The sequence below is a fragment of the Desmodus rotundus genome, chromosome 6 (genome assembly GCF_022682495.2).
Source record: "Desmodus rotundus isolate HL8 chromosome 6, HLdesRot8A.1, whole genome shotgun sequence".
In the NCBI taxonomy this organism is placed as follows: Eukaryota; Metazoa; Chordata; class Mammalia; order Chiroptera; family Phyllostomidae; genus Desmodus; species Desmodus rotundus.
Genome location: NC_071392.1, coordinates 78,647,431 through 78,674,018, shown reverse-complemented (window position 1 = coordinate 78,674,018; position 26,588 = coordinate 78,647,431).

The following is a 26,588-nucleotide window of genomic DNA, read 5'->3' as shown; positions in this document are numbered from 1 at the left end:
ATCAGTAGTTACCTGAGGACCCATGGGGAGAGGTGGCATGAGGAGGTTGGAGGGAGGGATCGCAAAGGAATACAAGGAAACTTTGGGGGTAACAATGTGTTTATTATCTGGATTGTGATGATGGTTTCATGGGTGTATCCATATATAAAGGTTACGCAAATGGTATACTTTAAATATGCATATATTTTCTTATACATCAATTATACCTCAATAACACCGTTAAAATACTGTTACAAATAAAATGATCACCCAATTCTTTGAAGGCTGGAATAGAATAAAAGGCTGATTAAGAAAGAATTGTTTTGCTCTGCCTGCCTGCCTTTGAGGTTTGGACTTCAGATTTGGACTCAGCCTGGACTTACACTATTGCCTGCCTGGGTCTCCATCTTCAAACTATGGATCTTGGGAATTCTCTGCCTCTGTAACTGCATGAGCCGATTCTTTAAGGAAAGTGAGTCTCTCTCTCTCTCTGTAGATAGATAGGTAGGTAGGTAGGTAGGTAGATAGGTAGGTAGATAGAGATGGAATATATATAATTCTTTGCAGTTACATAGAATCCTACATAAATATATAATATATATAATGTAAATTCTATATATTATATATAGAAGACTGTTTATAAATGTATATTTGTTAATTCTAAAATTAAATTCTTTATATAAGATACAGGATATATATTATATATGGAGTTATATATATCATTCTATGTAGAGACATACAATTCTACATAGAATTATGTGTGTGTGTGTGTGTATATATATATATATCATTAGTTCTGTTTCTAATACAGGCTGATACCATTTACTACAGACTAATTACGGAGCAGAGAATGTGAACATTTGGATCGGTCAAAAAATGCTATCTCGCCAGGTGGCTGAATTGGACAAGGAGACAAGAGGGTGGAGGAAAGGCAATGCGATGAAGACAGAACGGAGGTGTGGGCATGGGGCTGAGAACTTCCAGGGAAGGCTGTAAGACACAGAGACATTCTAACGATGACAAAATCTAGGGGTGTGGCCTCAGAAGTAGATGGCTGAGGGAAGGTGGGGGTGATGTTTCATGGCATTGTGCCAATCAGGAACTTATTGACTATGGTGCCAGGTCACCCACGTGTTCTCAGTGAGAGGAACGTTCGAGAGAATCCAGCCGTGCTACTAGCTGACGTCAGTGTCTCCTACGGGGTGGGGGTGGGGTTCTGTTGTAAATGATGTCGTGCCTCTGGGGAAATGACTCTCCCAAACACCTAAAACGGTTATGAAAAACATTGTTATGCCTGAAATATTTTGATCAGAAAAATTGTGTGTTTACTATTCTATATGGTGCAACCTTTTTTTTTTTTTTGCCCTTGTATATTATTTTTACCTTGAAGGCATTGGACTTTTCTTAAAAAAGATTTCATTTTCAGACAGAGGGGAAGGGAGGGAGGAAAAGAGGGACAGAGACATCGACGTGTGAGAGGAAACAATCAATCGGTTGCCTCTCGCATGGCCCCAACCATGGACCTGGCCTGCAACCCAGGCATGTGCCCCAACCGGGATTCAAACCAGTGATTTGGGGGTTTGTGGGACAACAACGGACCCACTGAGCCACATCGGTCAGGGCGGAAGGTACAGGACTTTTGAAATAAATTATATGAGAAAACTTCCTTTCCTGTGATGAATCTTTGCTGACCCCTCATCTGGCAACTCTGCTTCAGCACAGTAACTTGAGTAGTTAGGATCAGATGGGCTTTATGAAATGAGGACATTGGGTCAGATTAGTGAAACATTCTGGGCTTTTTTTTTTTTTTTTGGATTGTTGACCTCTTTGTAATTTTGGTGAAACAGGGACTTCTTCTTGCAGGAAAATGAATGTTTCCACAGACCCACAGATTTCTGCATTTAATTTGAAGGTAGTTCACAGGCTGTCACAATATGAGCTGAATTTTATTATTGTGGGTATCTTTTCAATACTACAATATTATGACTACAATTATACTATAAAATCAGTTGACTTATGAGACAAATTTTTTTAAGTCTTATTGTCACCTTTCCCCTTCGACTTGTCCCTCCGATCCCCTTCTGTACTGGTGAGGTCTAGAGGAGCATGCACATTTCTCCCTGACCGTGGCCTGATATTTCTCTCCGAGTGCGACCCTTCCCTGTCACAGCACCCGAGAATCTCACGTTATTCACCCCAACAGATTTTATTTTAAAGGGATCAATCTCTCTGACAGAAACAGCTGAGCCTGACATCCTGTTTGCTGCCTGGCAGCCACCCAGCCCCACAGCCGAAGTGGTGGAAGGGACACTGGAGACACCCATCATCAACAAGTTCACGGGGACCTGGGAATGACAAGTCAGAGAGAGGGGTCTGGCACCAAAGGCAGCGAGGGAGCTGACGGGCTGATGACAGAGTCTCCACTGAGCACATTTGTGCCCGCGGTCTCAAGAGTGCTTAGAAATGACAAGCCTGGGAAGAGACTATGGGGCAAAATAAAGAAAGAGGAAAGAAAACATCCATCCCAAACAAGCAAGCAGACAACAAACGTACTCCATTAAAAAAAATCACCAACAGTTTGTCCGAAGCAGCAGGAGATTTAACTACTCAGTATCCAGAGTAAGTGCAAATTCTAACCCAGTGTAGAAAATAAGTGGGCTTTCAGAGACCAGATTGTTTCTGTCCACCCTTCCCCTTTGGAAGAAAAGTCACCTCTGTCCTGTTTATTTCTGTGCCTTCTAATAAATGAGAGTTAATTCTCTTTTCTCCTTCAGCTAGTCTGTATCAAATTCCTAGAATGGTGATATAAAAATTTTGTACAATTTATTTACTTACTATTTTGATTTTATTGCTTGCCCAAAGGATTTGAAATGATTTACAATAAGGACTAAAATGCTAGAGAACCACTAAGAAATAGCTAAAGAAGAGGAGCCAAGCACTGGGTGGATTAGAGTTGTGCCATAAAAAATTAGGCTAAGCAAAACTGCTACAATTGATCCAGAACATAGCTCTGAGTTCCTTGGAAGCCAAGGAAAAAATATAACTACTGCAGTAGTCTTCATTACCTATTAAATTATTTAGGTATACTAACATAAAACTGCTTCTTATTATTAAACTCTAAAATGAATTTATTTGTCATGGAGGTATTCAATTAATATATTTAAATAGCTTTAATTTTATGTGAGGTATGGAAACATTTTTATATGGAAAGTTTGCAAATATATCTTTGATAAAATGCTAAGGGGGAGAATTTCAGTCATAGCTTTGTTAAGGTTTTCTCATAGGTAGATTAAAGAAGTCCGTCATATGAGTGTTACTGCCTAGGTTTTCACGTGGAATGAGGATAAAACTTAGGCTTGAGGAGAATTTAGTCTGGATGAATAAATTGTTAGCTATGCTCATTAGAAAGTTCTTTTCAATCACCGATGGTCTCAGCTGGGTGATTAACAGTGAATGGCAGGTAGTTGGAGAACTATAGCACAGACCTTCCACACTGTTGACATTAGAAGGTTCGTGTGCTTTGGGGGTCTGGTGTGCTGATGACAAAGCCAAGACCTTTTTAAAATATAAAAACAAAGGAGCTTAATATAGAAAGTCATTTCATATTTACCCTGAGTAGGTTTCAGGTGCCTGTTCAAACGGTGCCAGCATTTTTCTCAGGAAACAGCTTTGGATAAGGAAAATATCTCTGATGACTGAATCGAATAACAAAGTTGATTACTCTATAAACTGAAGCACATCCACCCACAGCAACTCTTCTGACTTTGGCGCAATTAATTTTGGGCTTTTCTTTTTGATGTCATTATTTGCTTGAGGACGATTGCTAGAGAGAGTAAGACTATGCCGTCATGGAAGAAAAGAATGATCTTCCTGTTTGCTGTGGGGGTAGAGTGTGCACCCAGCTCCTGTAAAAGTTGTGTCCATATATTTGGTTATATAGTTGTTACTAATAAGACACAGGATATCTTATTTCTGGTCCCCAGGACTCACTGAAGGGTACCATTGAAATTAGACAGAGTAGGACCAGATTTGCATTATTCATTTTGGTAAGGACAAAAGGGGACATGGTACAAGCTATGAGGGGCAAAAGATTCATAATGTCAGCATGGTTGTTAAAACAAGAGGAAATTTGCATTACAGGTTGTCATATTATACCAAACTTTTTTTCCCATTAGAGCCTACTTAAGTACCTGGTCCTATGATTTAGCCTTCGAGAACAAAGAATGCCTTTGCTCAGTGTCCAGTTCTTCCCCCTCTGGGAATTTGGTTATCTTGTAAATCAATAAATAGGTAGAATGGAAGTTCTCAGAAGAATATAGCAATAAAAGACACTTCTTTGAGGATTTGAAAAAGCAAATCCAACCAATGTTGACAGTGTGCCCTGAACAGAGGAATATGATCAATAGAATCATCTGCACTTGAGGACCAAAACAGCAACAATAAAAACAACAAAAAAAGTCTGGGTCCTAAGATAGACTTTAATAATATTGCAATAACTATGAATGGTGTCGGGGGGTACTAGACCTATTGGGCTGGTCACTTGGTAAGTTGTATAAATGACAACCACTATGCTACACCCCTGAAGCTAATATAATATTGAATATCAACTCTAATTGAAACATTTTTAAAAACTGGTTACAAGTGACCAAAAAGGTCATCATATAATGATAAAGTGTTCAATTCATTAAGAGGATATAATTATAAATATGTATGCACCTAGACATATTAAGCAAATACCACCATATCTGAAAGGAAAAATAGACCACAACACAAAGCTCCCAACTTTGTACGATAATAGGGACTTTGAGCCCTGGCTGGTGTGGCTTAGTTGGTTGGGCTTTGTCCTACAAACCTAAAGGTCACTGGTTTGATTGCCCATCAGGGCACATGCCTGGGCTGCAGGTTTGGCCCCAGGTCAGGACACATTCAGAAGGCAGCCAACCAATGTTTCTCTCTCACATCGACGTTTCTCTCCTTCTTTCTCCCCTCTTTCCCTTCTCTTCAAAATCAAAAATAAAATAAAATAAAATTCAGAAAATAATAATAGGGACTTTAATACCATATTTTCAACACTGACTAGATCATTCAGACAGAAATTAAAATTGGAAATGCTGGACTTGAATGACCTCTTAGACCAAATGGACATTCCACCCAAAGGCAGCAGAGTGCGGGTCCACTTCACGTGCACACAAATCAAGAAGTATCTTGAAACAAATAAAAATGAAAACACAACATATCAAAATTCATGGGATGTAGCAAGAGTCTTTCTAAGGGGGAAGTTTGTAGCAATAAACATCTACATTTAAAAAAAGATCTTAAATAAACAACCTAATGTTACACCTCAAGGAACTAGAAAAAGAACAAACTAAGCCCAAAGAAAGTATTGATGAAACTAAGAGCTGCTTTTATAAAAAGATAAACAAAATTGACAAAATGTTACCCAGACTAACCAAGACAAAAAAAAAAAAAGAGGCTTAGCATCCACAAATCAATAAATGTGGTACAATATAATAACAGAAAGAAAAATAAAAATCATTTAATCTTCTCAATAGATGCAGAAAAAAGCATTTGACAAACCTCAACATCCTTTCAAGATTTAAAAAAACTCTCAAGAAAGTGGGTATAAAAGGAGCATACCTTAACATAATAAAGATCACATATGACAAACCCACAGCTAATATCACACTCAACAGTAAAAGGTTGAATGCTTTCCTTCTAAGATTAGGAACAAGATGAGGCCTAACCAATTCTATTCAACATAAACCTAGAAGTCCTAGCAAGAGAGATTAGTGAAGGAAAAGAGATAAAAGGTATCCAAATTGGAAAGGAAAAAGTAAAATTGTCTCTGCAGATGATATGATCTTACATAAAGGAAACCCTAAAGACTCCACCAAGGAGCTATTAGAATTAATAAATGAATTTAGTAAAGTTTCAGGATACAAAATCATCATACAAAAGTCAGTTGCATTTCTATATACTAACAATGAGCTATCTGAAAAACAAATGAAGAAAAAATCCCATTTACAAGAGTATCAGTGATAATCAAATTCTTAGGAATAAATTCAACCTGGCAGGTGAAAAATCTGCATGATGAAAACGACAAGACATTAACAAAACACATTGAAGAAGACATATGTAAATGGAAAGATATCCTGTGTTCATGGATCGGAAGAATTAATATTGTTAAAATATCTAAACCAGTCAAAGTCAGCTATAGATTCCATGCCATCCCTGCCAAAATTCCAATGGCATTTTCCACAGAAGTAGAAAAAACAATTTTAAAATTTGCAAGGAACCACAAAAGACCTGCAATAGCCAAAGCAATCATGAGAAAGAAGAACAAGGCTAGAGGCATCACAATTCCTGATTCTAACCTTTACTACAAAGCTTTCGTACTCAATGTGGTAAGATATTAGCATAAAAACAGATATATAGACAAATGGGACAGAACCAAGAACCCAGGAAGAAACTCATGCATTACGATCAACTAATAATTGGCTAGGGAGCCAAGAAGACTCAGTGGGGAGGGAATAGTCTCTGTAGGAAATTGTACTATGAAAACTGGATACCCACACGCAGAGGAATGAAATTAGACCCCTATCCTACACCCCTCGCAAAAGTAGCTAGAAATGAATGAAAGACTTACATGTAATCCCTGAAACTGTAAAACTACTAGGAAAAAAAAAGGAAAAAGCCCCTTGATATTGGTCCTGGCAATGATTTTTTGGACATGCCACCAAAAGCACAAGCAACAAAAGCAAAAATAAATAAGTGGAACTATGTAAGTTCCTGTGCAGTGAATGGAACAATCAGTGGAATAAAAAGGCAACTTGTGGGCTGGGAGACAATATTTGCAGTCATCTATCCGATAAGGAGTTAACATCCAAATTATGTAAGGACCTTATATAACTCAACAGCAAAAAACCAAACAATTCAATTAAAAAATAAGCAAAGGACTTGTATAGATATTTTTTCCAAAGAGGACACAAATGGCCCAAAGGTACATGGAATGATACCAAACATCACTAACCACCAGGAAAATGGGAACCGAAACCTGACTGAGGTACTTCCTCTCACCTGTTAGAATGCTTATGATGAAAAAGACAACAGACAAGTGTTGTCTCAAAACTCACAGTAAGTCTGTGGAGACACTATTTGTACAATTGCAAATTGATGCAACCACTGTGGAAAATCGTATGAAGTTTCCTCCAAAAAGTAAAAACAATGCCACCATATGCTTCAGCAAAGCCACTTCTGGGTAGGTCAGCAGGAAACGGAATCACTCTCTTGAGGAAATGTCTGCCCCCATGTTCACTGCAGCATTATTCACAGAAGCCAAGACAAGGAAACACCCTAAGTGTCCATCGATGGGTGAACTGGTAGAGAAAACATGGTATGATATGCAATGGTACTCGGCCACGAAAATAGAAGGAAATCCTGCCTTGACAGCACGGGCGCAAGTTGAGGGCATTGCGCTGACTGAAGTAAGTCAGACAGAGAAAGACAAATACTGTGTGTCTCACTTACACATGGAATCCAAAAAAGCTGACCTTGAAGAAATAGAGAGTAGAATGGTGATGACCAGGGTCTGGGAGAGTGGGGGCAGGGGAGTCGGGGAGAAGTTAGCCAAAGGGTACAAACTTCCAGATATAAGAAGAATGAATTCTGGGGATCTAATCTACAGTGTGGTGACTATAAATAGCAATCCTATATCATACTTCTGAAAGTTGTTAAAAGTAGTTAAATGTCATCACTAAAAAATAGTAATTATGTTAGAGGGTGGGGTGTTAACTAAATGTATTGTACTAATCATTTCACTATATATACATATATATGTGCATCAAGTCATAACATTGTACACCTTAAACTTACATATGTTTATATGTCAATAATATCTCAGTAAAGCTGGAAAAAAGTCTAGGGTGACTTGAGAGCTGGTTGTGTGTATATTTAAATAGATCAACATTCCCTAAAGTGTGTTTCTCAGACTATGAGTTCCATACCAGTTCCGTAGCATGTTCAACCAAAAGAAAAGAGTTGTGCTTAGTCAGATGATCTGGAAATCTGCTCACTATATCCTGTTTCCTGGGGGGTCACGGGGCACATAGCCTAGGCAGAGCAGCACTGCCTAGGGTTGTGTTCAACCCGGAGTTTCTCAAACTTAGTTCACCAGGGCATTCTCTTTAACGTGACACATTCATTTCCTACCGCACACACTTTGTCAAACACGGCAATAAATGAATTGCCTTCTCCTGTATCACTGGAAATTTAAGAAGTGCTGCCACGTTCTAGGTAGAGGATGGTAGAACAGTCCTATGCTTATGTCACAAAGGCAGAGTCCACTGGGAAGAAGACTTTATCTTCATGCGTCTGCCATGCTTCGCTCAAGGCAAACTTCTGACCAAGTTGAGTGCCTATGCTTTGGAGTTTTCTCATCAGCACAGTGGGTCCCAGAAGAGTCTGGCTTCTTTCTTGGTACACAGAGGCAACAGAGGCAACAGAGCCTCTGTGTCCATGGAGGCAGCTAACCTGCCCCTGGGCACCCAGATATCGTAGACAGCTACCTCCCCAAAGCTGCCTGGAGTCAGAATTGTAAACATTCATTGTAAAATTGTGGACTTTTTGGGTTTAATATGGATAACAAAGTTTTGTATGTGTGACATTAACCCATAATTGATCATCTTTAAAATTATTATTATTATTTGCCTATTTACTTAAAGCGGCTGCCTAATAAAGAAAAATATTAGGAATGGGAACTATCATTTGTTTGTCATTACCTATATTCCAGCTTCTATGCTGGGTCCTTTGCATAGATCGCCCATTTATTATTTGCAACAATTGTATAATGTGGGTCTTATTGCCTTCTTTTTCAGATTTGGAAATTGAGCCTTAGTGACATTAATAAGCACTCCTCATAAAGGGGAGAATTGGAATAGGAATCCAGGTTTCTTAGACTCTAAAACCCACATTTTCTACTACTTTATGGAATGTAGGCTAGAGGACACTGGGAGAGGGGGTGGAGACAGCTTGCTCACCTCCCAGATCTGTGACCTTAGCCCAGTAGAAATAGAAATGTAATGTCCAATAGAAATGTAATGCTCACTGCATAAGTAGTTTAAAGTTTTCTAGTAGCCACATTTAAAAAATTAAAAAACAGGTGAAGTTAATTTAAGCAATTATATTTGATCTACTCTAATATATTCAAAATATTATTTCAACATGTATACGATATGTTATTTTTTAAAGATTTTATTTATTTATTTTTAGAGAGAGGGGAAGGGAGGGGGAAGAGAGGAAGAGAAACATCAATGTGTGGTTTCCTCTCGAGTGGCCCCTATTGGAGACCTTGCCTGCAACCCAGACATGTGCCCTGACTAGGAATAGACCCCGTGGCCCTTTGGTTTAAAGGCCAGTGCTCAATTCACTGAGCCATACCAGCTTAGGCTGTACGTGATATTTAAAAAATTATTGAGGTATTTTACATTCTTCTTTTTTTACTATATCATCAAAATCCATTGTGGATTTTACCTGCAGAGCAAATTTCAACTTGGACTGGCCACACATTTCAAGGGCTCAGTAGCGACCCATGACTCATGGCTGCCGTATTGGATGGTACAGCCTTAGCCTTTTGTAAAATAGAAATGTTATTAACCTGCCTCTCAAGGTTACCACAAGCATTACATGAGATTATTTATCTAAAAGTGTTCTTTTAAGAACATGAAGAGTGTGGCAGGAGGAATAATGGACACCCTTAAAGATGCCCATGTCTTAATCCCCAGAACCTGTGACTATGTTGCCTTAAATGGCAAAGGAACCTCTGAAGATGTGATTTAGTTAAGGATCTTGAGTAGGGGAGATTATTTTGTATTATTTGGATGGGGCCAATGTAGTCCCAAGTGTCCCTTGTAAGAGCTCTGGAAGGAGGAGATTGGAGTGAGCGGTAAGAGATGAGATGCCAGAGCCTCTAGAAGCTGAATAAAGGCAGGGAAACCCTCCTCTCCTCAGAACCTCCTGGCACACTCATCCCTGCCTACACCCTTCCTTTAGTTTGGGGAGACTAATTTTGGACTTCCCACCTTCAGAACTGAAAGATAGTAAGTTGGTGGTATTCTAAGACACCAAGTTGGTGGCAATTTGTTAAAATAGCAATACAAGACAAATACAATGGGCAACGTAAATGCAATGCATTATGGTTACCATGTGTAGATGTAAAAGACCACTTTCGATGTGGGAAGAATTGGAGCTTCACTGTGTGTGAGGGGGGATGTTGGATTAGGTGTGGGCCTTGGCTGTTGCTAGGTGGAGGGGTAATTCCCCGCTCCCATTCTTCATCTGTGGGGACTCAGAAAATAAGAGGGAGTAGAGCCATGAGGGGAAATGGTATAGACGATACCCCCTTCCTTCTGCGCATGAAAGACATAAAGCTGTGTGTGGTAGACTAGTCCTCCAGCCTAGGGCCAGACTGCACAACAGGACATTTGCGTTCCTGAGAGAGGACCTACCACAAAAGAGGGGGAATCCGGGGCTGGTGGGCTAGACTTAGCATGAGCGGTTTGGCTGCCAGAGAAAAGGGCTGGTTTGGAGCAGAGTTCCTGGCCTGAAACTTCTCACCCAGCCTTCCCAGCACACTTGGACTGTCATGGTGGCCATGGGTGTAACTCAAAGAGCTTTACCTCTGAAACACGGGCTGCCTGGCTGCCTCTCCTGGCATTCTGTTTAGCTGGGTGGCAGGGGCCAGAGAGGAAGACTCTGGGTCAGCGGGAGACTCAGCAGGTCCCATTGCTGTTAACCAGCTCGCCGGCCTTGAGGGCAAATGTCTTCTTCCTCTCCTGGCTGTTGGTGGCTAGCAAGCCCTGAGGGACCTCTGCAGAGAAACTGTGGGGTTCTTGAGGCAATCTGGCAAGTGGGGCTCAGTGGTGTGGCGATCTGGGGGACTTAAAGGGAATGTGAGCATCAGAAGCTTGTGGGTTTGGGATATTTGGGTTAGTTTAGGGAGGTCTTCAATCTCACACTTACATCTAGAACAAAGAAAGGACCATACGTAAGGACATGGGTGTGCCTAAAAGGTAGAGATTATACAGTGGCCACCGATAGCGGGGCTTAAAGTGACAAACTTCCCTGGAAAGACAGTTCTTTCTTATCAAGGAAGACTCAGTGGAGCAGAACACCTGTAAATCTAAGAGAGGGTCCCCCTGTGGCGAGGAAGGTTGGCAAGGCTGCTCACAGACAATGCTTCTTAGCATAAGGGTTCAAAGGACAGAGACATTGACGGAGGAGCAAGGCAGCCCTACAAGGTCAACACGGGGGAGAGTGTGGGGAGAGCCTCAAGGACTGCCGTGTGTGCTTAGATTAGCTGGCTCTCCGGAAGGCTTGTCACCACCATGCCAAGCACCCTCTTCCCGGGTTTAAGCCTTCAGTGTCCATTAAGCTTTTTCATGTCCATTTGGATGGATCTCAAGAGGAAAATGCTGGGCTTTCTGCCTATAGGTGCACGGGGAAGTTTCGCTGCATGGCCAAGTTATGAGGAAAGCGAAAGGACAGTGGCCATGTTGGCACCTGGAGTTGGTGGAGCCAACAGGTATACAGTTGACATAAATTGTGCTCTACTCCCCAAAGCATTCGGGGTTCACGGAGACAGTTGGTGTCACCATTTCACTCCAGGGCAGGCATTCCATGACCTTGTTGTCTAAAACCTCTTAGAAGAAGCTGGGGCGTATTCACACAACCCTTTGCTTCCACCTTTTGCAAACAGGCCTCCAGACAAGCATCCCTGGGTTTGTCTGACATTTGCCAAATTCCTACACAAATAACCAGTACCTGAATCTCTAGCAGCTGGGGAAAAAATAAGATTTAATCGTCTCAGACAGACAAGGAGGGGTACAGTCTGGCTGACTGTATTTTGAAACAAGATTAGATACCTGTGCAGGAGCCGTGAGAGGGTAAATATGTATTAAACAGGGTGCTGAAAGCCCGTTAGACACAGCTCTGGGCTTCACAGAGGTGTGAGCGGAAGGAATTTCCTCGGTGCACAGCCGAGAACGTTTCAACACCTCTGTCTCTGAGGATGAAACACTGTCATCCTGCTCTGTCTACAGCCTCTCTAATTTTCAGTTTCATTCAGAGAAAATGATACATGGTGATTTTACGAGGGAGCCATCGCTGGGAGAGGTCAGTTTGGAAAAATTAGCTGCTCCCGGCTGCCAGCGCTCTCACGAAGGAGGCAGAGTGCATGCAGATGACATGCTTCGAGATGGAGGGACTGCTTCCTGCAGTCTGGTGGAGACCCGAAAAATCTTTTCTGATAGGAACATGACCATTGTGGGCTTCCAGGGTGCTGACCTGCGGGTGTGGCGGGTTGTAAATTTCTCTTCGCGGCAGCACTGTGTTCAGCCTGGGACTGCTGTGCAAATAGGGAAGCTCCGAATACACTCATCTGCACGAAATGAAGTGAAAGGAACTGGTGGTGGAGAAACCCACAGGGCAGCGGGTTTCCCATCTACTGCTGAAATGTCTTCCAAGTGTTTTCTGATAACTCCAGGCTAAAATTTCAAAGCAGCCCTGGGTCGCTCTGCCGCCCGATACCGATCACCCGCCTAGGAGGGTGCTTTCCAGCCAGAGGACAATAACTTGGCTCACAGCAGGGACAGGGGTGTCAGCCCGGAGTGTTGGCAATCTCTCCAGCACTCCGAAGTTCTCTGGTGTCCCACGATTTACAGAAAAATGACTGGAATCATCCTGCAGCCTGGTGGCAGAGGCAGAGACTGGGACAGTCAAGTGTATCTAATCAGGGCCACTCATAACTCATGTGGTCAAGTCACAGGTTTCAGGGACCAAGCCAGAGGTGTCTGCTAGCAACGGAATGGTGAGAAAGGACATAAGGCACTAATAGTAGGTCGTGTTGAGAATGCGGGCACATTTGTCCCTGTGTTAGGGATGAGTGTGGGATATGGAAGTAGTTCTTTGTTCAAGTGTGACATGGTGCAACCCACCCCAGATCCTTTGTATTTGGGGTCTTTAAAACTCTACATCCTGTCCCAGTAAGAGCTGGATTGATAGGCTGAGACACATCCATTTCAATATCCCTAGATTACGGCAAAAACATTCAGAAGCTCCTCTGACTGATGGGTTTTTCTTTTCCTCTTCCATCTTCACAGCATGTCGACTATGTGTTCGCCATAATTAACTAACTTAATGTTAATAGCAAACTTCAGTGATGTATATCAGCCCTGAAACTCACTGAGATCTTCAGAAGAAAAAAAAAAAGACTAATTTTTTTTTCTTACTTAACATAATCCCCTGGGGAAATCAGAAGCTAAGGAAATTTCCAGCTATGAAATTAAAAACTATTCCCTCAGTGGATTAAGTGAAATAATAGGGAGCAATAGAGGCTGAAACTTAACTGGAAGGGACTTTTTAATGTCACTTTAGAGTTGACAATGCTGACATACAATAAGCCTTCAATAAATGTTGGAAGAGAGACGTGAGTCAGGGACAGATTGAGAGAACGAGGGGTGGATGGAGAGGGGGTGGGAGAAAAGGAGTACGGAAGAGACAGATTGCTGACTCAAGCTGAGCTCTGATTTTTGAGGAAATGAAAAGAGAGATGAAATGTGTATAAATGAGTATGTTGGAAAAGCCTTGAATTGCTTCCCCAGAACCTTTGGACATGTCAATACTTACACTGACATGTAACTAGCAATCAAGGACCTTCTGTGAACTTTTATCACAGTGGGAGCAGTCTCCCAATGGTGCAGCTACGGCACCGTGCGTCTCCTGGAAGTGGAGTGAGTGAGGTTCATCTGAGTCGGGTAAACATAAAACCTGCTAGGAAAGGTGTTCTCTCGAAACTTTTGGATTAAAATGAGGAAGAACAATGGTACCCCATATTCTCAACCTCTTAAAATATTGTATATATAATACACACATATATAGTTTTTAATGAAAAGTTGTGGAAATCACCTTTTGGGTGATTAAATTAAAGCTGTCTATACATTTGAGAAACCTGTCTTTACAATTTGGGAGCAAAATGTTGGCAGGTGATTTGTCCTAGTCCGTAGTATTTTAGTGTGGGGCTCGGGGTTAGAATTACATACACCTTCATCACCTTGCTAGAAATTCTAAGTGAAGGATGTGACTTTAATCCGCAGATATTAATCAAAACCCAATTAAATACTAAATGATTAATGATGACAATCTGAAGTTCCTCTTTTGAACTCACTTGAGGATGAGAAGACTGAAAAACATATAAAAATGGAAATAAAATCAAAGGAAGGGGAAGGTAGGAAGAAGGAAATGATGAGAAAGGCCTTGGGAGGCCATCAAAAGTAAAAGAAATCTCAAGAAAAGTCATGGATTAAATGAGCCAGAGCACTCACCCCAGAAGATGGCTGGCCCGAAGCCAACAGAAATATGCATCACCATCCCCCGAAAGACAAAACCATTGCATGTAAAGCATGAAGTCTTATGTCCGGAGCCATTGCCTTCATTCCCTCCGATGCTCTTTCTCAATCACATCTTCCACACAATACAGACACTCAAACTGGGCAGGGAGGGAACACTGAGATTCATTCAGCCCCACCTGCTTACACACACCAATAGAGAGCCAGCAGGTACCAGCTTTCTCTCCCAACTCAATCCTTCTCTTGCCAGTTCTTGCATGTATATACTTAGACACAGTCTCCTTCTCTTATTCTGTATTAACCAGCCTCCTTCTCTTTCTTAATTTTTAAGGGTTTATATCTACCTTGCCTGCATCTATTTGTTGTGGATTATAATTTGAGTAGAAAGAAGATTTTTGTTGTTGCAAATGACAGAAATCTATCTCAAAGTGACTTTAACACAAACAAGGAATATATAGGTTCTCACGATGGAAAAGTCCAGAGCTTCAGGTATGGCTGGGTCCAGGGACTTGAACGATATCAAGTCATTAGAACTCAATTTTCTTTTCTTTCATCTGTAATAACACCATTTTCAAGAAAATGTCCCCCCTATGGGAGCTCCCAGCCACTTCAAGCATCTATCATTCTTCTACTGAGAGGTAGAAATATCTGTGAGAGCTTACCTTTCCCTATTATAATTCCAGTGAAAGTCACAGGGTTGAGATGTATTGCCTCGCTTGGACTCCATACCCATCATTGAACTAATTAGTATAATCATAAAATGGAATATGCTCACTGGCCATGCTTGGGCCACGTGCCAACTTCTGGACCTGTGGGTGGGATCAGTTCTACCGAACTACACAGGCTGGGAGAGGTATTATGACCAGAACACCAAAGGCAACTGATGACCATTATGCATCCTTCCTCCTCTTTCTCTTTTTCTCCGCATTCCTTGAAACTTTCCTTTGCTTTTCAGGAAACACTCCTCTTACCTCCAGCTCCAATTGGAAAATGAATTTTTCAGTGACTTATCCACCAAAACCGTGTTTTGCGTGCCCTGACTTCCTTTCTCTTCTCTCAGAGCTTTCAAAATAAGTGAAAATATTCCCCTCAGCACTTGCTACCTGATTTCAAGGCTCTTCTAGATAACTTGCCCCTGCACAGGTAATTTTCTCTTTTCTGATTACTTCTGCTTTCCTCCAAATCATATCACATTCTTCTGCTTCATTTTGCTGCCCGCTCCCATGCCTCTCAATACCTCCCTTTGCCTCATTCTATCAGTGTCGTTGAGCTTCCAGGCCTAAAGGGCCCGCCAACCAGTGCTGACGTTCATGTATAGTAACACAATTATTTGCCAAACTATTGACCGAAAGAAATAGGTTTGTTTTTTTTGTTTTAATCCACAGGAAATTTTAGGATGGAGGGCAATGTACTATAATGAATGAAGGTAAGAATTGCAAAATTACTGCACATGGGCAAATATATGCAATTGTTGTAAATTCCAGAAGTTAGTAATTTGATGGTGTGATAAGTATCCTGGGAAGTTAGGGGAGAAATTCTGAACTGATTGGGTTTCCTTTCCCTCACAAAACGTAGAATGCTAAGGTTGCAGAGTCAGATGTCTACAGAGCCCTGGCTGGTTGACATACATGAGAACAGAACCGGATCTCAGACAGTAGAGAGTGACATGGAAGAGCAGTGAACGGGAACATACGTGGCCCTTCTAAGGGTGGCGTGTAGTGGCCCAGGGCACAGATTCTGGAACCAGACAAGCTGAGTTCAAATCCTGATCCCACCACTGCTTACCTCCATGACGGTGGGCCAAATATCTGACCCCTCCGCCTGAGGTTCCTATCTGTAAGATGGGAGTGTCACCAGTCTCTGCCTTGCAGGGTTGTTGGGGGTCACTGAATGAGTTCATTAATGTAAGGAAAGCCCTGAGAATGGCTTCTGGCGTGTAACCAGCACTGTGTATGTGTTGACAACCAGGATTTCCTGATCCAGCCCATTGTTTCCATCCAGGAACGTGTTCTGTATTGTGAGAGCGCCTAATATTCCCGAATAAGCTAGAAGTGCGGTTGTTTAGTTAAGTCTCCTGACTACAATTGTTTGACTTAAAACAATTAATTAATTTTCCATTTAATTTCAAGAATATTTTAAAACCCCAAGAAGCCTCCATTGGTTAGGCATGCATTCAGTTTAAGTTGCTGAAGACCCGGCTTACAGTGGCCTAACCAAACATGGCCTTATTACTTTTTCTTCACATGGACTGTTGAGCTGCGCATCCCCTAATACCCAGCAATTCCACTCTTAGGTATATACCCAACAGAAATGTGTACATGTGCTTATTATCAGACAGTTTAAGAATGTTCATTGACAATAACCCAAAACTGGACAGTTCACAAATGCTCACCAACAGGACAATCAATGAATTGTGATGTATGACGTATACACATATGGAAACCATGCAGGGGTGTCTACGTTTTTGGCGTCTCTGCGCCACCCTGGAAGAAGAAGAGTTGTCTTGGGCCACCCATTAAATACATTGAGACATGTAATCACACACAAAAAAACTCATAATATTTTAAGTAAGTTTACGATTTTGTGTTGGGCTGCGTTCATAGCCATCCTGGGCTGTATGCGGCCCGTGGGCTGTGGGCTGGATACCCCTGCATGGCATACAGTAATGAGAAAAAAAATGAACCACCACCACATGCACCCATAGGGAAGAATCGCACAAACATAATACTGAATGAATAAGGCCAGACACCAAATATCACACACTGTACAATCTCATTCACATGAAGTACAAAATCAGGCCAAATTAATCAGTGGTGTTCAAAGCAGGAAGGGGGCCATCCATGTGGAGGTAAAGGCTGAAAGAAGACATCATGTGGGAGGACACTGGGATGCTGGTCACACTGTTTCCCCATCCGGGTTCTGCTTTCTTGGGTAGGTACAGTTTGTGACATTCTTTTGAGCTGTACCCTTATGGTTGGTATCTTTTCTGTCTGCATATTATTCTTCCATAAAAGTGTTAAAAAGAGGAAAAAGTCTAGAGGTGAGTGATTTCTGTATTGAATCTGGAGCCCAGGTCTTTATACATTTTTGCTCTGTATCTTCAGCTTGTTGGCCTTCGTCCTGAATCCTGTCACCCCATGTGACAATTGCCACAGCACTCTGTGTCTCTTTCACCTTTAGGGCCATCTCCCTTTTGATCACAAAGTTAAAAATTATTTTCCAGAAGCCCTGCCTTACCCTAGCCCAAGAGTCTTCTATGTCTCTTACACCCAAAACTGGGTCATGCGCTCACTCTTAGTTGTAAAAGAGCAGCTCCCCTTCCCCCCAAAGCGGGAAGTGCCAGGGAAGAAGACATTGAGGAAAAGAAGTTTTTGTAATCAATCAACAGTGTCCGCCGCATAGGCACATACGTTTGCGAGTCAGGTGTAGTGGTTATTACTTCCTCCTAGATCCTTAACGGCGTTTCCCTACGTGAGTTCATGGATAGAATTTATTGTGTTACATTTAAGAAATATTTTTGTGAATGGCATGCTGGTCATGTCCAATCTGATAAGTCAGGCTTAGCAAAAATGATAAATCGCAGAGGAGATTGGGCATGAAGGCAGCCCAGACGGGTGGAACCCTTTCCTCATGAATTATGAGACTTTCTTTTGATTAAATAAATAATGAAATGTAGGCTTGCTCTCCTAAAAATGTCTGTACTAGTCAGATTTCAGACTACAGACAATAATTCTGTGCATAAATAAAAGCAGATTTATTTTGATTTAAACACTGAACACCCCTTCAAGAATCCTCACTGAGTCCCTGGTAATCTTGAGTCGTTTTGTCTCTATGAATTGCCTCTTACAGATATTTCACTAAGTGGAATCATACAATACCTGTCCTTTTGTGGCTGGGATAGTTCACTGAGCACACTTTTCAAGGGTCATCCATGCTGTAGCATGTATTAGGACTTCATTACTTTTTACGGTTGCATAACATCATACAGGTATACCACACGTTTTAACCCATTCATCTGTCGTTGGATATTGGATCATTTCCACCTCTCGACTACTATAATAATGCTGCAATGAACAAGTGTGTAAATATCTGAGTCCCTGTTTTCAGTGTTCGTGTGTCTATTCCCAGGTGTAGAATTTCTGGGTCATATGGTAATTCTATGTTTAGCTTTTTAAAGAACCACCAAGCTATTTTCCACATCTGCTGTACCATTTTACAGTCCCACCAGCAAAGAAAGAGATGCTACTTCCTTCAAGGATATGTTCTTTCGCTGAATTTCTGCCATTCATGGGCATACTCGATACCTGTGTCCGTCCCCTCACTTCACAGCCCATGTTTCTGGGAGAGGGAGTGCAATTGGCCCAGGCAGGCTGGGTCAGGCGATTGCCCCCGTACCCACAGGCAATGGCGAAAGTGGGGAGGGGAGAGGGATCCTGCCATATATAGCCATGGTTACATGGCAGCGGGGTCATGCAAGCTGTGAACAGTCGACCCGGGAGCTTTGCACAATATTCCGTTGCTTCTTTTCTGAAATGGGGGCAGTAACACCTAATACAGTGTATGTGTGAGCATCCAATGAGATAGTGCATACAAAGTTTTTAGTGATTGCCTAGCATTCAATAATGAAGGATAGTAGCAATAATAGAATCAGCAGCAGCAGCCGCAGAGTGAGAGAAAGGGGGTTTGTGGGCAAGCACAGCCACTGTCTGTCAAGGGTCAAGTGTACTGAACTTACCTATTATGAAGGAAACCCTCTGTTATAGATGTGTAAGTGTGACTTCATCCAAAGCAATTTTTGAGCCTATTTCTATTTTCATCCTCTACTCCCTTCAGGGGCAACATGTTTCATTTCTTTACTATCTGCTTTGTCGAGTAGTAATTTGTTGTATTTGTCTTAAAACCACCCCCTCGAAGCTCCTGAGGCAGCTTCTAGTTTCTACCTCAGTAGAACCCCAAAGCCCTTCACCACAAGGACCTGCTCACGTTTTTGAAACCAGGTGAATGGGGACATGTGAACAGGTGCTGGGCTTTCTTCTCAGCTGTATTCCAAATCACGTGCTGTCTTTGTATGTCTTCACAGACAAGCTTAGAGCCTTTTTAGCTTTACTGAAGTGTCAGAGTCAAATCACTTCTCTACAGCGTTTGTGTGAGTTGCTGCCTCTAAGGACAAAGCTGAGATGCTGAGTGGCTGCTTGGTGATTGGCTAGGTGCTGTCACATCTATACGCCTCGTTCCTGTCACTTGTCACCCAGCACAGGTGATCCAGACTCATGCCTTTGGAGGTCCTCTGATCGCAAACCAAAATGGACGAATGCAAGAGTCTACCGATTCAGAATTTAACGAACACACGAGTTTTTTACCCTCCTTTTTCCTTTTATGATTAGTGGTGCAATTAAGGACATCCGAAAAAGGTTTTTTCTCGATGTAAAACTATACAGATCTGACTCATGCTTTTCCTTGTCCTCCACTGAGTTAATCACATTAACCTGAGCACAGAAATGCTACTGCGATGTGATCTATACGTGACAACTGTGTATCTTCCCTCCACATAGTCACCTCCCAATTATCTGCACAAATTCAGGAGTGTGGTGGTGCAGATAATTCAAAACAGCAAATAATCCAAATGCCATTTCTGCTTGGCTTGAGAAGACATTATGCAAATTTGTGGCAGCAAATTTACCTTCTTTATTACATTTTGCTTGCATCCATATTAAAAAATTATTTGCATTCTCTGTGAGTGTGTGTGTGTGTGTGGGGGGGTGGAATTGGAATGCCATCCCTGGAGTTCAAAAGAATCATAAAACCTTGGCACTTGGAGGAGCCTTAGAAATCATTATGTGACTTTTTCTTTTATTTTTTTTTAGAGGAGGCAGCCCAGGCCCCGAGAGGTTATGTGACTTATGTAATATCCCAAAGTAAATTGGTGGGAAGAGCAGAGACCAGGCTCAGCTCTCTGGCTCCCTTATTTCAAGAGGAGGAACACACACTGTTAAATCAGAGCCGACTGAGCGTGCCAGCCTTTGGGTTTCCAAACACATGAACAATATTGTTGGTCCCTCCAAAGGGCGATGCCACTGCATTCCCACGCGCGGAGGCACACCACTTCCTGATGAGGCTGCACCAGAAGGCCCCGCCTCCACGTGGAGTAGAAAACGCCCATTTCCTCGCCTGTTTTCCCACCGCAGCAAGTAGCCCTGGTGGGCTTGAGTCTTCTCACCACACGCTGCCAGGACAGGAGTTGCTTGCGCAGCCAAGAGCTCGCTCTCGAGGAGAGTCACCTGGGTTTTGTGTGAGCTGGGCATGGGAACTGCTGGGAGGCCACAAACCCTGCAATCAGCGAGCCTGTACCTTGGGCAGTGTGGCAAGGGAGAGACCGTGCAAGCACTGGGCTTTCAGTCAGGACCCCAGCAGCCTATGCCAACCTGCTGGGCAACCCGGGGCTTGGTGGACAGTGAGTTAAGCTGACCTTGACATAGAGCTAAAGAGCAAACACGAAGCAGGTAGGCAGGCTTCCACCTCTGATTAACCTCCCCAAGAGGTACAGCAGTGATGTTTGAGAAAAGATGCTCACAAGATCAGCCAGCCTGGGAACATCAGCTCAGGTGCCTCTGGGGAGCTGGGGGCGGGAGGGGGACATTAATGAGCTTTGTGATGTTGCCACACACTGCATCAATTCTCAATCCAACCAGTGGCCGTGCCAAGGGTCATTACCAGCTAATGGCTTTTTGTAGCTTGGAGCGGGCTGGCAGTTGTTCCTTGAGCTTTCCTGTGTGGGCAGATGTTCTCAGTGCATTGGGTCCTCCTGGAGCAATTCAGCAGAAGGTGCTGGAGCACCTGGGGGTGCCTGGAGGCTGGCATGGCACTGGGGGCTGACTTTAAGTGAGAATGGAGTCCAAAGACAGACGCTCTGGGCAGGGACCAGGCAGGGTTTGCTTCGAGCTTCCCATCTGGGTAGTCGGATCTATCAATGCCATTCCCCTGTCCTGCACACTCGTCTTTTCTGCCAAGAATGAAGGCAAATATTTACCTTTGAATGCAGAATAATGGCTGAAGCTACTTAATGGGTGAAAGGCCTTCTTTTTAATCAGAGATGGATTTAATTAATGTTTTATGAATTCTTCCTAGGCAGAGCCTTTCTCTCTGCTCATAGCCGTATCTGCTTAGAACTGCTAGGATTATCAATAAAAGCAATGCTACAATGCAGTAGGTTACTAACACTAATGCATAACAATATAACTTCACTTTATAAAATGTTAGCATTGATAGAATAGTTTGTATAGAATTTCCCATTTAATTCTCACAATAGCCACATAAAGTAGATAATAGTATTTTGTTATCTGCAGGGCTTCAGAGAGATAAACTGCCTTACCCAAGGACACAGTAGAATAGAAACTTGAACCCAAGTCTTATAATTCTTTTCCAGTTTCTATGGCTCTCCCTCCAAATACCTGGGAGGAAAAATTAAATGGCTTACAATAAGACATATTGAGAGCTGTGGGTTCAGTCCTAGTGTTGCAGGTAGGCACAGGTAGCCAGGTTCTTGGTGATTGTGAACAATGAATTGAACTGAACACACAGAGAGTTCACAGCAGAAAGAGAGAGCAGATTGATTAAGTGAGAGTACAATCCACAGAACATGGGAGCGAGCCCACTCTGAGCAGAGATTGACCTCAGTGACCAGAAGGATTCTATTCTTATAGGGTGGATATTTCCTGGCTAGTTTAGGCAGGGTTTTATTGCGCAAGTACAAGTAGTTATACTGATTTTAAGCTATGGTGTGTGTGGTCTCCCATGATTTTCCTTGATTGCCCACCAGGGCAGAGGAGGCCTGCCATGCTTATTTATTATAATGCTATTATAATGAAGCAGGGGTCAGGTCGCATCTTCTGTGCAGGTGCAGTCACGATTCACCACGATTCAGTGCTTTTCCAGAAGGCGGTCCAACTGGTCTTAGAAGAGGGTCTCTGTCCTGTTTTGATGTCCCTTGTTCTAGCCCTGGGGCACCTCTGGAGTTTCCTCCCTCCTGAGGAGCTGGTAGTAGAACCCTTGTTCTAGTAGAACCGGTAGTAGGGTCTTTGTTCTGTATCAATATCCTTTGTTTTATTCCTGAGGCCCCTCCGGAGTTTCCTCACTCCTGACTACCTCCCCCCTCCCTAGCGCTCAGCAGAATGCTCAGTGCATGGTAGGCAGCCATTACCAGCTTGGAAAGGAAACAGAATAGACAGTTGCCTACACAGTGTAATGTGAGGATTATTTGAGAGAATTGGAAGTGCAAATTCTTAGGCCCGACCCAGACATACTGAATCTAGTGGTAGACACAGCAGTCTGTGTTTTAACAGGTGCTTCAGGTAATCTTTGAGAACCACGGGCTGAGACCAGGGGTCAGCCACTTTTTTTCTGTTAAGGACCACATAGTAAATATTTTAGGCTCTGGAGGCCACACGGTCTCTTTCAAGATTATTCCACTCTGCAAGTGAGTTGAAAGCAGCCATAGAGAATGTATAAAAGAATGGATGAGGCTGTGTTCTAATAAAACTTTATTTAGACTAATCCAGGCTCACTTGGTTAATGATACTAATACACTTCAGTGTGAATATAACTACAGAATAAATTCCTGCCAGTAAAGTTGATGCTTCAAAGTATAATGCACTATTTATGAAACTTTAAGATATCTTAACTTATTGTTATTTTCTGATGACCCACTTCAAATCTAAGATACTAGCTTTCTAGTATCACAAAGACATTTTCCAATAACCCTGTTGAGAAATCCAATGCCATTCTGATTTCTGATCTTTTGATATGATTATTAAAAAATCTCTAAAAGGCTCAGGCTCTTTATTCCGGAGGCATTGAAGTTTTACAATGTATCCTTTAATGCAGGTCTTTTTCTTCTTTGTATTGACATTTTGGGGCTCTTTCAGTCTGGGGACTCATGTGATATAGTCTTTCTTGTATTATTTCCTTGCTAATTCCTTCCCCATGACTTTCTGTGTCTCTCTTTCTGGCATATCCATTACTCAGATGTTGAAGCTCTTGGTTTCAACCTCTAATTCTGTAATTGTCTCTCTTATGATTTATCTCCATATCTTTTTGTTACACTTTCTGAGAGATTTCTTAAAACTCTTTCTTCCACTCTTTTATTTTAAAAAAGCACACAAAATTTTTTTTGTTATAATTTTTAAAAGCTTCTTTTCACTGATTATTCTTTTTCTAAATCCTATTCTTTTCCCATAGATGCATTATTTTTATTATCTCTAATATCAATTATATTTATTTTTTGAAGATAATGTTTTTGCTACCTAACTTGTCTCTGTTTCTCCCTAGATCCGTTTCTCCCCTTTGTGTGTAGGTGTGTGTGTCCTTCATATTGGAAGATTCCCTCAGGTGTCAAGAGGTCCTTGGTTTTCAGTTCATATTTTAAAAGGAACTATTAAAGAGCTGAGCTTGCTGACTTTATTGTAAGTCAGTGAAATATAGAAAACTATTCAACTTTCATTGGTGGAATTCATAGCTACTGGTATCTCTAGGTATTTTCCCTGGGACACTCAGTTACTACAGAGAGGAATGCTGGAGTTTACTTTCCTTGGGAAAGCACGGTGGGGAAAAGAGGGGTTGTGGCAATGAGGCTGGTTCCTAGTGTTCTGGCAGCTTCACATGGAGTAGGAAGTGGTTGTCTCTCTGCTCATTTGACACATAATCTTCCTTTTTCAGGCTAGTGCCTATCCCCTGCTTTCCACTGGGCTGGTGTCCCTGAGTTTGAAGCTGCTCTGGTTTGACTTCTTCTTGGTACAGAGTAAATGGGAGATAGTCCCCTGGCTGCTCAGGATGGGGTGAGACTCTGAGGGGTTCTCTCTGATCCTTATATTGACTTTTAATCCATCTCCCCAGTTTCAGCCCCTCCTCTCACTCGGGCCTTCTGTGTTATTAAGGGTCTTAAGAATCCTATTGTTAACTAATTACCAGGGTTCCTCCACTCTACAAAATCATTTTAACTAATTAAAGTTCATCTATTATCGTTTGAGGTTATAAATATTTCCTAATTTCATGGATTATGGAATTTGTTTTGTTTCTCCTTATCCTTGTTGGTTTGGGGTAATTTCTGAGAAGAAAAGGGGCAGAAAGAGCTTTAGCTGCCACCTTAAAAGTGGAGATCTCTGATAGCACAGTTTCATTTTCTTAGATCCTCTCCAACTGCCCTCCATGGAGTTTGCGCTAATTCATATACAGCAGTATAAAAGTGTTTATTCGCGACGTCCTCCTCACCGTCTTAATATATTAGCTTTTTAATCTTAGTCAATCTTAGCAAAAAACTGGAGTTTTTTAAAAAAACTGTATTTTTTGTAAAGGCCACAATTTTAACATCTTTTGTAAAGTGCCTAAAACCATCTTCATTCTATATGTAGCCATTTAGCAAAAACACGTCCTTTCCCACAGGTATTTATAGATAAATTACTATAAACCCCTCCTTGGAGAATGCCCCAAAGCGCTCAGTTTTCTGACAGCAGAGCGTCAGCAAACATTGACGTTGCCAGTGTCAGCAGAGTTGTGTTTATATTGGAGAAGCTGCACCTGAGTGGGCCTGTTTGGCTATACTACAGGACCCAGGGAAGCAGAACCTCAAGAACTCTGGACCCTGTGCCATTATCCCTGGTTTGCCCTCTTAGAGTTTCCTCCAGGGAGGCAAGCAGAGGTGATGGAAAGGAGCTGGGAGACACACCCACACTGTGCTTTCTTCTCAGACTCTTGACTTCTCCGCTCTTAGTTTTCCAAGTATGTGTCCTCTAAGCCACTCAAGGTGGTACATAATCTCTTGACAGTGAACATTTCATAAACAGCAGAAGAGCCCAGCATTAGACATTGGGCTAAAGGGAGCATTTGGCACAGAAGCTTATCCAAACCTCTGGGCTGCTGTCACTGAGGGCTGTGGAAGGAGCTGTTTAGAAGAGAAAGATCTGGTTACCCTCATGTTTGAGAAATGAGAGGGGATTGTATTTTCCATTCAGTGGCCACTTCTCCCTTAAGGGTCCTTGTTATCAAGAAAAACAGAGATAAGGGGCCAAAGACACTGATGGAAGGTCTATAAGGGAGAGTTGCCACATTTTAGCAGCTGAGTACACCAATTTGTGAAAGTGCTTTGCTAATATGTGGAAGACCTGCTTCTTTCCCCTTTGTGGACGTTACTTTGATACCCAATTCCCAGTCCCTAGCTGGCGTGTGTGGCTCGGCTGGGGAAGGTGTGTGTCCAGGCAACACATTAAGGCAGTAGATAAGAAGGGTTTCCATTTAGGGTGGCATATTAGCTGCACAAAAACTTTTTTTCTTTTGAGCTTTAATGGCAATATCTTGTCTTCCAAGGGTTACTCTCCTCAAAGATTTAAATCAGTCTTTAATGTTCTGAAATTTTTTTTAAATAAGGCTGGTTTCATTTGAAGATGATTTATGGTTCTGAATCTACATCCCTGCATTTCATTACCCTCATAAAAAGGCCAAATGGAAATAAACTTCTTTCCTTTTTGACATTAGATGAAAAAGCACAAGCACATATTCTGCCAGACTTTTTTAGGTGGAGTAGCGACAGAAATATCTGCCATACATTTCAGTGACATTTCAAAGTATGATTTTTAGTTTCTCTGTTGAATGCTGAACACCTGTGGGTCTCCAATACCATACCGTATTTCTATCTTATTCAAGAGACACCTAGCAATTTCATCAATAGGTTTTCTTTGTCGTTGTCATTTGACAAGGGAACAATACACTGACAGACTAAGCCCACAATAGCTCCTATCAATCAAGCACTTTGGGAAATCAGAAATGACAATGAAACCCACTGCATTAACTAACCCATGGTGCTGGGAATTAATCAGAAATCTGGTGTTGTTGAAAATAAATGAGTTTTTAATAAATTAGATTTGAGAATTACTTACAAGCTGTGGATTATGGGTCTGTGCAGAAGCAGCTTCCGATTCATTGGGAAATCCGCAGGGGGTAACCGCTGCTAAAGCAGACAGGAAAATGCGCCCGTCTCCCCAGAGAGAAGGGGGGGGGAGGTTGCCCAACTACGTGCCAATGTCTCCTCTCTTGCTCATTCCCATGTTCGCTAGGCCGGATTTTCGCCTGAGGCCCTGACCTTCTCTGTGTTGACTTTAATATTCAACAAAGGAACATTTTTCCTACTCACGCTCTTACTCTCACCATCTGCCTTTTACCTTA